At 41.9% G+C, this 12,728-nt stretch overlaps 1 protein-coding gene across 1 annotated transcript in view; it reads left to right on the forward strand.

Annotated features, from left to right (window-relative positions):
* Positions 1-1,250: 1,250 nt before the first annotated feature.
* The window catches only part of IL15 (interleukin 15), a 90,222-nt gene continuing 78,744 nt past the window's right edge, over positions 1,251-12,728 (forward strand). The window contains exon 1 of the mRNA XM_073341211.1: positions 1,251-1,337. The gene's annotated coding sequence lies outside the window, so the exon portion shown is untranslated. The remainder of the gene's footprint in view (positions 1,338-12,728) is intronic.

The raw sequence follows: 12,728 nt of genomic DNA on the forward strand, positions 1-12,728 counted from the left end.
TGCCAAATCTATAAGCTGAAACCCATTGCTGTCACCACTAGACACCAATCTGCTGCTCCCTGAGCTAAGAATAAGAACCCAGGTGTCCAGATAGTGAACATCCCATAACTGCCAAAGTTTGTGTTCCATTCTAATGATTCTTCCTCCACACAGAGGACCACTGCCTACTTCTACTAGTTACTCCTTGAGCTTAAGTGAAAGAGGTGAAGCGAAGGTCCTTGGTACAAACCCATGCAGGGAAAATGGTAACAACGACAGTTCTAGTGCATATACACAAATTGACAGAATTAAGATTCTACAGACAGGACACACCATAATTATATTTAACTTCCCAGTGTTTGACTTTGCAACGTTTTTAGTGTAGATTTAGTAAATAAATAAAACAAGCCAGCCTCCTCCCCCTCCCTTAAAACGGCACGTATTGCGTGATTCCTGCAAGACTCGGAGCAGCTAATGAATTACAGAGCCTTTCCTCCAGAGGTCTCCAATTGAAAGCTCAGTAGGGATTAACTGCTACCCTGGAGATAAACAGAGGATTTCCCGCACTGGAGCTGTGAAGGCTCATGCCCTTTCTCTAGCACTCCTTTTAAAGCTGAAATGCATGGTTACACCCCCCTTGTTTGCAAATGAGTTTATTAAATGTGCATAGGTCAAATCGCTGCACAAAACTCGCCACCTGTGCCCTGTCTGCCCTGGCACCGCCTCTCTGCCCCCCTCTGACTTCTCAAGGGGTTGTTCCCTCTTTGCTCCGCCACCCCTTTTTTCCCTAAGGGCCAACTCTTGCCTCAACTGCGGGCTGCTCTGGCGGAAAGCCGCCTGGTTGGGGCGCAGGGCCGGGGAGGAGGCCGAAGCAGCCCGTCCTGGTGAGGCATGCCCGGGAGCCCCGTCTGCAGCGCTCCAACCGGGAAGGGGACACCATTGGGCTGTGCAGGGGGGAGGGGACTCTGTACAGACGGGTTGCCCCTTTTCCTTCCCCTTTAGGGACTGATAAACAGCTGGCTGTACAGCAGTGACAGCCCAGGACGCCGAAGGGCTTGTTAACCTCCCAGCCTTCAGGTCCCCGGCTGCCGCCGCCGCAGTTTTCTTTTCTTTGCCAACCGAGCAGCCTGACAGGGCGCAGAAGGAAGAATTCCCCGCTGCCGTTCCTGGATTAGCCCCAGTCTCCGTCAGTCACAGCTCGAGCGACTGAGTCGCGCTGAGGCTCCACTCGCCTCCCTCCCTTTCGTAACAACCGAAAGTAAAAGAGGCCGGGGCGGGCTGCGGGGGGAACGTGATTTGCTGTCATTGGTCGCAGCTCTCTCCACCGGTGCTGTCTCTGCGGCCACGCTCCCAGGCTTGTGAGTACTTTACAAACGTCAGCAACATTGTCTTTCTTTGCTTTCAGATCATTGTATCTTTGTTGTCGAAAGAAGGACTGCGGTCTGCTTCACTTTTCGGGGCGATCTAATCAGTAGTTTCCAGTCCTGCATTTGCCTCTGATTGCCCCACCGGTTCTTTATAATTGTGCAGTCACCTTGCTGCTGTGGGAAAGACTTACGCAAACAAGGAAAATCAACTGTAGTCAGTGAATGTAACTATGCAGAAAATAGTGCAAAATACACAAAGTAAACGTTGTGAGCGGACGATAAGGAAGTTCCAGTAGTCTTGGGAGCTACTTCTAGCAATGATGGGTTAAATAGAGACAGAAGTGCAGGGTTTTTTTAATTGACGGCATCTCTTTAAATCAGGGTCTTGAAATAGCTTAATGACAAGGTGTAATTAAACATCAAGATGTATTACCATAGGACCCTACAACCTAGCTGAAGTCCCATTGAAGTAAAGGGTGCTGGGGCATGCTAGCTCTTTCCAGTGTTAGGACTGTGCTCTTAACGGACCACTATGCTAGATGGGGCAAATGCATTAGTAGTTTTGCTCTTTAAAAAAATGCCTGTTGTATTTTCCATATAAAGATAGTCAAATGGCATGGGTCGCCTTGTTTATGCCTGCAAAATTACTTGGATAAAATCCCCAAAAGCAAGAAAATTCACCATATTGTGCCCAGGAAGTGTCTTTGAGGGGATCTCTTCCTCTGTCTCTAGCCTGCATACCTATGCCTGGTTCTTTTAAGATATATTTTAATATGGATTACAATGTCAAATACAGTGGAACATGCTGGTAGTTCTTTGTTATAATAATCAGCTTGTGTTATGTGAATACCTGTCAAATGATCAGCAACGTGGCAGCCCCTTTGGCCATTATTTACATTTCCCTGTATTTACATGTGTCCATTTATTTGCCTCATGCAGGACAGGTGAAATAAATACAAAAGTGATCCCTTTTCATTTTGCCCTAAAATAAGGAGACACTCAATATTATAGTGCAATTAGAATTTAATATAAGGAAATATTCTTTACACAGCAGTAACGTTGACCCATGGAATACACTCCCTTGAGAGGTTGTTGACACAAATGTTTTGGCTCAATTTTAAAATAGTTGGGAATAATTTAATTTATAATAAATAATAATTTATAGGACTATTAATGACATTTTAACCATGCAAACTAAAAGAACAGATGGAAGCAACTCTCATGCTTTGAGGTATAAACTGATAGCGTGTTGGGATTCAGATGGGATTTCCTATGATCTACACTGTGCATTCTGAAGTTCACTAGCATTGCTCTGAAGTATTGGACATAAAATGGTCAGACTTTGGTGTAGCAGTGTACTATAAATAACTTAGACTCTGAGATGTCTCCTCCCTCTTCATTTGGCAGTCAGCTGGCTTTGTGAGAAGATATGCAAACAAATCTTGAAGCTGTTCAGCAATTAATTTTATGCCAAACTTTAGAACCCTGCCACTTCAACATCCAAAACACTTATAAGTCTTCAGTTTGTTCTGTGTTGACTGCTCCCCTCTACTACATGGTATGGAGAATGAAAACATGGAAAAGGAAGTAGGAGCTGTGCTGAACAGAAGCCTGGCTATGCTGCAGCATTTTCTTTTTCTCAATTTCATCTATCTCTAGTACTTCTATGTTTATAATTATGGAACTCAGCTTCATGGAGCCTGGGTATTGTGGCAGGGGAGAAGAGGAGCCAAGGAAAAGCTGCCCCCTGCCCCCAACATGGCATATTGTCCTGTTGAATTTAGGGTTGCCTACTGTCTAATCACACAAACCCAAACACCCTTGCCTCGCCCCTTCTGAGGTCCCACCCTGCTCACTCCATCCCCCGCTCAATCGCTTGCTTTCCCCCATCCTCCCTCACTTTCACTGGGCTGGGGCAGGGGGGTGGGGTGCGGGAGGGAGTGTGGGCTCTGGGCTGGGAGGTGGGGCTGAGGGGTTTGGAGTGTGGGAAGGGGCTCCGGGCTGAGCCTGGGTCAAGGGTTTGGGGTGCAGGAAGGGGTGCGGGGTGCAAGCTCTGGTAGGGAGTTTGGGTGCTGAAGGGGACTCAGGGCTGGGATTGGGGGGCGGGTGAGGGCTTTGGGAGGGAGTTTGGGTGCGGGAGGGGATGAGGGCTCTGGATGCAGGAGAGAGCTCCAATCTGGGGTTGGGGTGCAGGAGAGGTGCGGGGTGCAGGCTGCAGCTGGGAGGTGCTTATCTTGGGTGGCTCCTGGTCGGTGGCACAGCAGGGCTTAGGCAGACTCCCTGCATGCCATGGCCTCACGCTGCTCCCAGAAGTGGCTGGCACATCCCTGCGGCCCCAGGGAACTCCATGCACTGCCCACGTTCACATGCACCGCCTCCGCAGCTCCCATTGGCTGCAGTTCCCGGCCAATGGGAGCCAGGGAGTTGGCACTGCGGGGGAGGCAGAGTGCGGAGCCCCCTGCTTTCAGGAGTGGCATGAGGGCAGGGTAGGCAGGGAACCTGCCTTAGCCCCGCTGCGTTGCCGGAGTGTCAGTGTGTAAAATCTCCCGGTTTGGCTTTAGTAGCCTCCGGGAGATAGGGTGAGAAATCGGGAGGGTTGGCAATGCTAGTTGAACTTGTGTTGCAAAATGCATCTAAATTAGTGCTTCTCGGAGACACTGTGTAGGGAATATGGGTGTTTAGATTTCAGGGGATGTCAGGGTTTCCTCCCTCTGAACTCTGGGGTACAGATGTGGGGACCCGCATGAAAGACCCCATAAACTTATTTCTACCAGCTTAGGTTAAAACTTCCCCAAGGCACAAATCTTTCCTTGTCCTTGGATAAGTACTGCTGCCACCACCAAGCAAGTTAGACAAAGATTCAGGAAAAGGACCACTTGGAGTTCCTGTTTCCCCAAAATATCCCCCCAAGCCCATTCACCCCCTTTCCTGGGGAGGCTTGAGAATAATCTACCAACCAGATAGGTAAACAAGGTGAGCACAGACCAGACCCTTTGGTTTTTAGGACACTAAAAACCAATCAAATTCTTAAAAAACCAGACTTTATTGTAAAGAAAAAAAAAGAGTAAAAGAAGCACCTCTGTAAAATCAGGATGGAAGGTAACTTTACAGGGTGATAAGATTCCAAACACAGAGGATTCCCCTCTAGGCAAAACTTTAAAGTTACAAAAAAACAGGGATAACTCTCCCTCTAAGCATAGGGAAAATTCACAAGCTAAACCAAAAGATAAACTAACGCATTCTCTTGCTATACTTACAGTTTGTAAACTTAGAAGCTTATTCCAGGTATAGTTTTAGGAGAGGTGTTTTTTTTTCTTTCTGCCTGGTCCCTCTCTTTGTCCCGAGAGAACGCAAAGAAAAGCCTTCCCCCACAGATTTGAAAGTATCTTCTTCCCTTATTGGTCCTTTTGGTCAGGTGCCAACCAGGTTATCTGAGCTTCTTAACCCTTTACAGGTAAAGGAGGGATTTTATGCTACCCTTAGCTGTATGTTTATGACGGGGGGGGGGGGGGGGGATATCTGGCAAGGCAGAACCAGGGCTGCCAGCTCTTGTGATTTTGGCTGGCGCCAGAGCCAATCTAGTAGTGATGTGAGAAGCTCCAGCCATCCCATGAATTTCAACTCTGTCTTGGGGAAACCCCCCCTCTGATGGGCTGCTTTCCCCACTGCCCTGTCTCAGGGGGAAAGTGGCTCTGCAGGCATGTTGCAGGAAGCAAGCAGGACTGTCCCCCTCACCACCATTTTCACAGAAGGGGAGGGGAGAAAAAAAGGGAGCATAAAAAGCCCAACAGCTCAGAATGGCACTGCTCCTGCCGCCCCATGTTCTTTTGTGAACGGTGGGGCAGTTCCTCTGCTTCTCAACTCTCCCTCCCTTGCTACACCAGACATAGGAAGGAACAGAAGGGGGAGAAGAGGGACCCCACTGCAGCTCGCCCCAGGCCTGGGAGAGTAGGAAGAAGCTTCCTAGGAGCTGTAGGAGGGGCAGGGATGAGGCAGCAAGGCAGAAGTGGGGGTGAGAACTCCTGCAGCAGGGACCAAATGCTGAATACCTTTGGGAGCACTAGCAATGCTAATTGTCAATACACACAATGGGGATGGGCAGGAAGAGGTCAAAAATCAAGACAGACCAAAACACATTAAAATAATCTCATTTGGGTGAGTAGGTGGGGTCTTGCTCATGATTGTTTAACACTTGAGACTGGCAATACTTGGATTGTGCCTGTTCATTTACTCTGTAAAATAATGAACATATTATTTGTTTATTTAAAAAAAAGATTCTGCTCTTGTGAATTTCAGCAGATTGCATGCTCACAAAAATAGACCAGACCTGCAAGAGCTGAGGGCAAAAGAGGCTTAATTTAACAACAAATAAAATTCTGACGCACAGTGTCTACAGAGACCAAGTATAATGTCATTGCAAATTAAAATAATACAAAACAAGGAAAATAATGTTACACTAACAAGGATATTTTAGTGTACAGAGCAATGTATATATATTTATATATGGTTGGGCAGTTCTGCTTCTTGTTTTTCTATCCAGTCGTATATTTGGTTAGTCTATTATCTGAGCCATGGATTCTCTACTTGGTATGTTTCAGAGTAGCAGCCGTGTTAGTCTGTATTCGCAAAAAGAAAAGGAGTACTTGTGGCACCTTACAGTTAGTCTCTAAGGTGCCACAAGGACTCCTTTTCTTTCTACTTGGTATGATGACTTCGTCTATAAGAATCACCACTATTCCTGCCAGGCATAATGAGTCTTATTTAAAACTCATCAAAGTTGGACCCAGACCCTGTAGCTGCCTTCCTAATTTTTCGCACAAGCCAGCTGACTTTAGGAGATTTCAGAGAATGGAAGCATATGCTCCGCCATAACAAATGAAACCACCATCACTGATGTCAAAAACTGAGGCAGTAAGCCTTAGCTAGAATTAATAAGAATACTGAAATGATTATTTCAAAAATTTTAGCAGCAGATATGAGAATTACTGATTTGAAAAATACAATTGAGAAATATTAATGTGTTATAATGAATGGTTTATATAACTAATAACATCTCTTAGGCCAATATCCTCCACATTGTGTTTACAAACAAGCAGAAAGCCCCTCTTGTTAAGACCTCTAACTCCAGGGCCATTGCTTCACTCCTGTTTCAGCCCTGCTCGTAGCAGAATAGTAAAAATAAACAATAAAGCCATGAGTTCTTGTGGCTTAAAGAGCCAGAAGAAACAGGGGTCTTGACCTGTACGCGCACTCCTTCAGGTTTCTCCATATCCTTGAGGGCTCAACAACAACAACCCAAGTTCAACAAATGCTACAAGGACTATTCATATGCAAGTGAAAAAATAATTATATACTACAAGGAAAGCACGCCTTTGGACAGCATGGAGGACAAGGTTGTAGGGTTGAAAAAAATTAGTGTGAGATGAAAGACATTTCTACCAAAAATTTAAGGCATGTCTTATCTGTAGTAGTCCCTGATCCTGCAGACACTTAAGCATGTATACCACTGTAAACATCTGACTAGTCCATAAAGTCAGTGGGACTACTCACATGGTTAAAGTTACACATGTGTTTTTAGGACCAGCACTTTTTAATTTGGTGCCCCAGATGAATTGGCTGCTCCTTTCTTTCCTGCTTGGGGCTGGGCTCCCGTGCTGGACCTGCAGTTCATTTCTCTCCCTTTCTGCCTCCTAGGCTCTCTGGACTGGAATGACTGCTATTTCTGTTCTCTGCGCAACACATGGATTTCCTAGATGGATGGCTGCACCAATAGAGAGGTGGTCATCAGAAATAGAGCACTCACTTGCTACATTACAAAATGTGGAAATTAAAAGGTCAGCATATTTTCAGCAGCATTAAGGAAGGAATGGATGCTCAAATTAGGTGCAAAACTGATTACTGAATGAAAATTATCTAAGCTATTATATGACATACAGTTCTAAAAGGTCAGCCAGATGTGGCCTTAAATAAAAGGGGCTATTTTATCACATTTTACTCCAGCTAAGTCACTGGTTGACATTAAGCATAGACCCAGACTTCTGGAAAATATTAGTTATTTGGCTGCCAAACAGTTGTAACTCGGCACTGGAGAGTTCAAAAATCTAGGAAATTTTATGGAATATAATTTTTATATATTTATATATTTCAGTATACTGACATTTTACAAGAATAGATGGTTACATGTGAGGGAAAGTTACTCACATGTGAGCCTTTCACTACAGAGAAAATGTGCACTAACTTATTGTAGAGTCTCAAACAATGCATTTTATCAATAAAATTAGCTATGCAGTCTCCTTTGTAGTAACAGCATTCCATCGGGTCTCTTAGAACAGATTTTACTTAGAATAGAATAAGGTTGATCAAATTTTGCACCTACTAACCTTGATTAGATTAATGTTCCACTAGCATAAATAATGCTATTTGTAAAGTGACATATTTGGACTTTGACTAAGTTGTCCAACAGTTGACTAATGCAAAGGCAAGAGACCTATCTCAATTAGTGATGCGGGTGAAAACACTGGCTGTCAAGAACAGGAAAAATTGATTTGTTTGAAAGAAAAGCATGTGCTGTGCAGCTTGGTTACTAATATAAACTTGCAAATTCTAGCAAACTCAAGTTTTTCCTTGTGACTTCTGTCATCAAAATCTGTTTGTCTGAAAGATCCACAACTTCTGATTCTGGACTCTTCAGTAAACTGAAGATTTGTCCAAATTGAAATAGGCTTCTCGACTTTTTCACATTAGCCTTGATTGTGTGTGTATATTTCCATACGTTGACCTGTTTCTTTCACATGCTGTAGAAGATGGAAGAAGCTAAAGTAAATGGGTAGCAACAGGAATCCGAGATTGTTTGTACAAAGGCCTTGCCATCATGTTGTAGGAGTAATATGCTTGGCAGATTCCCAGATTGTACTCCTGGACCAAATACCTGAAGAGGTTCTGCAACATTTGAAAAGTACTTTTCCAACATCTGGTCTAAGTGTGTTGCTTGTTTTTAGAATACAGTCAAATGCTGTAACAATGCTATCATCACTAACATTGCTACTTTTGATCCAAGGAGTTTGCAGCAGCATATATTGGTTTGTAAATAAATTCCTCCCGTCTGCGAAATAAAATCCTTCACTTTTACTTCTTTGTGACATGTGAGTGGAGATGCACTTATTCTCAAAAACAGTAAACTTTATCTTTGCCATAAATTGAGGAATGTCTGACAAAATTACTTTGTCTGATTCAGATACAGTGATTGCAGAAGCAGTTGGATGTAGAATCTTCAGAGAGTTCTGCAGGTGAACACAGATGATATGACAGTGTGTCATACCCTTTTAAATACTTTAAGATTTTCAGTTATCACTGTTTCTTGAAAAGATTCTTTGTTTTTAATAAACTGTCAAATGACATCACATTTCCCTATTTTGTTTTGCTGGAAAGTTTCAGTGTTACCATTTTTATCCTTATCATGGTTTTCATCCTACTACTTCTTAAAGACAGCAGCTACAATATGAGTAGTTTAAATTTATTTTATAACTTCTTTTGCTCTTGTAAACATGTTTTCCAATATGCCAACCTTCATAAAGTCATTAAGAAGCAGGTTTAGGCCACAGGAAGCACAGCCTCTTGCAGTAGTATGTGGATAAATTTGTCCATTATAATATCCCTTGCTGCTTTCATATTAGTGGCATTATCAGTCATCAGAACAAATACTTTCCCACTTCCAATCTTCTTTAGTACTTCACATATTTCACTAATATACTCTGTAGTTTGTCGGTTCTCAGTAGTATATACCTCAAATAGTATTCATCACCATGTATTTTTTGAAAGCTTTCCCCGCCCTATTTTGGGCTTATGTCCTGCCCTCCATTCCCGTGTCTGTTGGTGTTGAGGTTTGGCACCACCGCCATTTTGAACTTTTTAAAGAAAAATTATTTTTATGTTTGAATAGGGGGAATGTTGCGTGCTTGTGCTTTGATATGTTTGGTTGATTGTTTAGAGAAAAAGTTTGAAAGAATAGAAAGAGGGGCCTTAAAGATTAAAAAAAAAGATTTGGTTAGGTTTAGAGGACAAAAAGAAAGAAAGGTTATTAAACAAAAGAAAGAGTGTTTGGTTAGGTTTAGTAAGGTCAGATGATTTTAAAGGACTAGTCTGGCATGTTATTAAAGAATCAAAATTTTTTGAAATAAATTTAACATATTTATTAAATATAAAGTTAGGTTAAAAAAGAACACAGAGCAGAAAAAAGTGAATTTTATAAAGCAGAAACTGTTTAGTAAGCACATGGTAAAAATTATAAAGGCAGGTTAATAAAGAAACATTTTAAAACTTGAAAATATTAAATATAAAGGTAGGTTAAGAAAAGAGAATTTTAAAATATTAAATAGGTTAAAAGAGCACTTGGCAGTAAAAAGGGAATTTTATAAAGCAGAGACTGTTTAGTAAGCATATGGTAAAAATATAAAGGTCGGTTAACAGGAAAGCATTTAAAATTTGAAATATAAGGATAGGTTAAGAAAAGAGGTTTTAAAAATATTAAATAAAAGAAACATTTTAAGATGGCAGAAAAGAAAGCCCCTTTGCAAAGGGCAAAGATAGGTAGCACGTGGTTGAGTCAGAGAGAAATCTTACCCTTGTGACTGTTCCTGTGGAAAGAGAGAGATGCCAAGGCTTAAAACCACTCAGGTTAGTTATCTCCGCCTTTGGGTCGGACCAATCAGATGCTGTTCTACAGCTGTGTCATAGAATACATTTTCCTGAACCAATCCTATAGTCCCAAGATTTTTAAACAAGAACCATCTTCCTCTCCTCCCCTCACTACTTCCCCTTTAACTGCCTTCTGTTAGATGTCCAGAACGTAGAGATAAGAAGTTTTGTTCCTTTTCAAATTTTTGAACAAAAGCAAGTAAAAGTTATATTAAGTTTTGTAAAGAAATAAAGCTTTATTTTATAATCATTTAAAAAGACAAGCCTATTTGAAGAAACAGCCCTTTATTTATAGGTGTTTTAATAAAAAAATGAGCATGCAGAAATACCCCAGGGTTAAACTACAGACCACCAGTTTATCAAAGTAATTTATAGTAATAAAAAAATTTCCCCTATGCTTTTGCTAGCATTGGTTATTTTTTAGTGAGGACAGTTTGAAGCAGCCTTTCGAAGTTAGTGGATTAGAAAAGAAGACCGCTTTGCAAGACAAGCCTATCTGAAGAAATATCCCTCCATTTAACACTTTTACAGGTGTGTTCCAATAAAAAATGAGCATGCAGAAGCATCCCAGGGTTAAATCCACAAACCCTTACTAACAAATAGGGTTTAAAAGCTTTTCCCTATGCTTTTAATGAGGACAATTTGAAGCTGCAGCAAAAACAGCATCTTTGAGTCAGTGGATCAGAGATAAGAAGATTGCTTCTTTCCCTACTTTTTAACCAATAGAGGTGAAAGTTATCTTAACCTTTGTAAAGGAATAAACACTTTAAAAGACAAGCCAATTTGAAGTAACAACCCTCCATTTCGCACTTTTACATATGCATTTCAATAATAAGTTAGTATGCAGAAACCATCCCGGTGTAAAACCACGGACAAACTGTTTATAAAAGTAATTTATAGTGATATTGTTTTCCCCCTGTGTTTTAGACTAACTTCATTTTTTAGTGAGGACAGTTTGAAGCAGCATGCTTTTGCAGGAAAGCCACTTTAGCAAAAACAGCATCTGTGAGGCAGTGGATCAGAGATAAGAAGGCAGCTTCTTCCCCCACTTTTTAACAAATACAAGTGAAAGTTATATTAAGTTTTGTAAAGGAATAAACACTCTAAAAGGAAAGCCTATATGAAGATACAGCCCTTTTTTAAACATTTTTACAGGTGTGTTTCAATAAAAAAAAGGAGCATGCAGAAACACCCCAGAATTAAAACCACAGAACCTTAGTAACTGTTAGTTTATATTCCCCATATTCTGTAATCCACTGGACCAGAGAGAAGTTTATTTTCCTCCCCACTTTTTAACAAATCCATGTGAAAGTTATATTAAGCTTTCATTTTCTTAGGACTTCTAGATTTAAGTATGAATTTTTCTGTTGTATTATCAGAATGTCTTTGTTTTTAAATGTTTGCATCCCATGTGCTGAGACACAGGTACAATCTCCTGTGTTTGTTTTGGGTCCATAGGTGTTATTAAAATAATACATCACAGGCTGGAGCTGTGGTTTTCTCTGCATTTTACAAACCGATAAGACTAATTAGGCTAGCCAGTGATCCATGCACCATAGTCTGCCTTAGCAATGCTCTAGGGCAGGGGTTCTCAAACTGGGGGTCGGGACCCCTGAGGGGGTCACGAGGTTATTACATGGGGGAGTCGCGAGCTGTCAGCCTCCACCCCAAGCCCCACTTTGCCTCCAGCATTTATAATGGTTTTAAATATATTTAAAAAATGTTTTTTAATTTATAAGGGCAGTTGCACTCAGACGCTTGCTATGTGAAAGGGATCACCAGTACAAAAGTTTGAGAACCACTGCTCAAGGGGGTCAACCCTTCCCTTTGCTTGTTGTTTTACACAGACTTCTTTCCTAACTTTTTAAACACTGGCTTCAGAGTAGCAGCCGTGTTAGTCTGTATTCGCAAAAAGAAAAGGAGTACTTGTGGCACCTTAGAGACTAACCAATTTATTTGAGCATAAGCTTTCGTAAACTACAGCTCACTTCATTGGATGCATTCAGTGGAAAATACTGTCGGGAGATTTGTATACACAGAGAACATGGAACAATGGGTGTTATCATACACACTGTAAGGAGAGTGATCCCTTAAGATGAGCTAATACCAGCAGGAGAGCGGGGGGACGGGGAGGGAGGAAGGGGAAGAAAACCTTTTTAGTAGTGATAATCAAGGTTGGCCATTTCCAGTAGTTGACAAGAACGTCTGAGGAACAGTGTGTGTGTGTGTGTGGGGGGGAATAAACGTGGGGAAATAGTTTTACTTTGTGTAATGACCCATCCACTCCCAGTCTCTATTCAAGCCTAAGTTAATTGTATCCAGTTTGCAAATTAATTCCAATTCAGCAGTCGTTCGTTGGAGTCTGTTTTTGAAGTCTTTTTGTTACAATATTGCGCGTTTTAGGTCTGTAATTGAGTGACCAGAGTGATTGAAGTGTTCTCCGACTGGTTTATGATTGTTATAATTCTTGACATCTGATTTGTGTCCATTTATTCTTTTGCATAGAGATTGTCCAGTTTGACCAATGTACATGGCAGAGGAGCATTGCTGGCACATGATAGCATATATCACATTGGTAGATGTGAGGTGAACGAGCCTCTGATAGTGTGGCTGATGTGATTAGGCCGTATGATGGTGTCCCCTGAATAGGTATGTGGACACAGTTGGCAACGGGCTTTGTTGCAAGGA

The sequence above is a fragment of the Lepidochelys kempii genome, chromosome 4, assembly GCF_965140265.1.
Source record: "Lepidochelys kempii isolate rLepKem1 chromosome 4, rLepKem1.hap2, whole genome shotgun sequence".
NCBI lineage: Eukaryota > Metazoa > Chordata > Testudines > Cheloniidae > Lepidochelys > Lepidochelys kempii.